Genomic DNA, 2,459 nt, shown 5'->3' on the forward strand with positions numbered 1-2,459 from the left:
TAAAGATGGTTGCTTATTTTTCTTTCATCCATAAATAACCCATAGGCAATGTATCTAATTTGGGAAATATTTTTCTTCTTAGTTTAAATTTTAAGGCTCTTTGGAAGAGGATCCTTAGCACAAATTAAGTCTGTAAACTACATGTTCTACTTTACTTGTTTGTAACATCTTACCATTCCAAGAAGTACAGAAAAACCATATAACACAATTGTTCCAAGTACCAACTAAGACATTTAGTGACTCACAGAACATGTGTCTCATGACTGTTTCTCAAAAGAAATGTGTTGGAGGACCTTCAAGATGGCAGAGGAGTAAGATGTGGAGATCACCTCCCTCCCCACAAATACAACAGAAATACATCTACATGTGGAATAACTCCTACAGAACTCCTATTGAACGCTGGCAGAACACCTCAGACTTCCCAAAAGGCAAGAAACTCCCCACGTACCTGGGTAGGGCAAAAGAAAAAAGAAAAAACAGGGACAAAAGAATAGGGATGGGACCTGCACTTCTGGGAGGGAGCTGTGAAGGAGGAAAAGTTTCCACACACTAGGAAGCTCCTTCACTGGTGGAGACAGGGGGTGGCGGGGGGGAACTTCGGAGCCATGGAGGAGAGCACAGCAACAGGGCTGCAGAGGGCAAAGTGGAGAGATTCCCACACAGAAGATCAGTGCCGACCAACACTCATCAGCCTGTGAGGCTTGTCTGCTCACCTGCTGGGGCAGGTGGGGGCTGAGAGCTGAGGCTTGGGCTTCGGAGGTCATATCCCAGGGAGAGGACTGGGTTGGCTGCATGAACACAGCCTGAAGGGGGCTAGTGTGCCACAGCTAGCTGGGAGGGAGTCTGGGGAAAAGTCTGGACCTGCCAAAGAGGCAAGAAATCTTTGTTTCGGGGTGCACAAGGAGAGGGGATTCCCACTCCGTGTGCCCACAGAAGGCAGAGCACCACCTAAGCGAGCTCCAGAGATGGGCTATCAGCTCGGACGCCAGAGTGGGGCATGAACCGCTAACGCCGCCATCACTGCCACCAAGAATCCTGTGTGCAAGTACAGGTCACTACCCGCAGTGCTCCAGGAGCTTGTGCAGCCCACCACTGCCAGGGTTCTGTGACCTAGGGACAACTTCCCCAGGAGAACACACAGTGTGCCTCAAGCTGTTGCAATGTCATGCTGGCCTCTTCCACCTCAGGCTCACTCTGCATTCCAATTATGACTACCGTATCCCTCCTTCACAGCTTGAGTGAGCCCTAATCAGCCTCTGCTTTAACTGCCTCTTGTCTGGGAGGGGAACAGGAGCCTGAGGGTGAACTACACACAAAGGCGGGGCCAAACCAAAGCTGAACACCAGGAGCTGGGCCAACAAAGAAGAAAAAGGGAAGTTTCTCCATGCAGTTTCAGGAGCAGCAGATTAAATCCCCACAATCAACATGAAAAACTCTGTATTTGAAGAATATCTGCTTAGACAATGAAGGTTCCCAAAATTGAAGCAGTTGCTTTGGGACCAACTGCTTTGGGAGCAACTGTAGACCTGGGGTTTGCTTTCTGCAACTGATTGGTTTCTGGTTTTATGTTTATCTTAGTTTAGTTTTTAGTGCTTGTTATTATTGGTGGATTGGTTTATTGGTTTGGCTGCTCTCTTCCTTTTATTAATTTAATTTAATTTTTTAATTTTTTTACTATTCTTCTTATTTATTTTTTAATGTTATTTATTTTATTTTACTATTTTTTCATTTTTTATTATATATATATATATTTGCCTTTTTTCTCTTTTTGTGAGTGTGTATATGTATGTTTCTTTGGGTGATCTTGTCTGTTTAGGTTTGCTTTTACAATTTGTCCTAGGATTCTGACTGTTCTTTTTCTTTTTTTTACTTGTTTGTTTGTTTGTTTTCTTTTTATTAGTGTGTGTGTATGTTTCTTTGTGTGATTTTGTCTGTTTAGTATTCTTATTACCATTTGGTTTGGGATTCTATCTATTCGGGTTTTTTTGTTTTTATTTTCCCTTCCTTTTCTTCTGAGCCATGTGTCTGACAGGGTGTTGATGCTCCAGCCAGGAGTCGGGCCTGAGACTCCAAGGTGGGAGAGCCTAGTCCAGGATATTGGAACAAAAAACCCTCCTGGACCCATGTAATATCAATCAGTGAGAGCTTTCCCAGAGAACTCTGTCTCAACAATAAGACCCAGCTCCACACAATGGGCAGCAAGCTCCAGTGCTGGATGCCCCATGCCAAACAACTAGCAAGACAGGAACACAAACCCACCCATTAGCAGAGAGGCTGCCTAAAGTCATACTAAGTTCACAAACACCACAAAATGCAGCACCAGACGTGGCTCTGCCCACCCCAAGGACAAGATCCAGCCCCACCCACCAGAACATAGGCACCAGTTCCCTACACCAGGAAGCCTACAGAAGCCACTGAACCAACCTCACCCACTGGGGGCAGACACCAAAAATACCGAG

The sequence above is a fragment of the Balaenoptera musculus genome, chromosome 4 (genome assembly GCF_009873245.2).
Source record: "Balaenoptera musculus isolate JJ_BM4_2016_0621 chromosome 4, mBalMus1.pri.v3, whole genome shotgun sequence".
In the NCBI taxonomy this organism is placed as follows: Eukaryota; Metazoa; Chordata; class Mammalia; order Artiodactyla; family Balaenopteridae; genus Balaenoptera; species Balaenoptera musculus.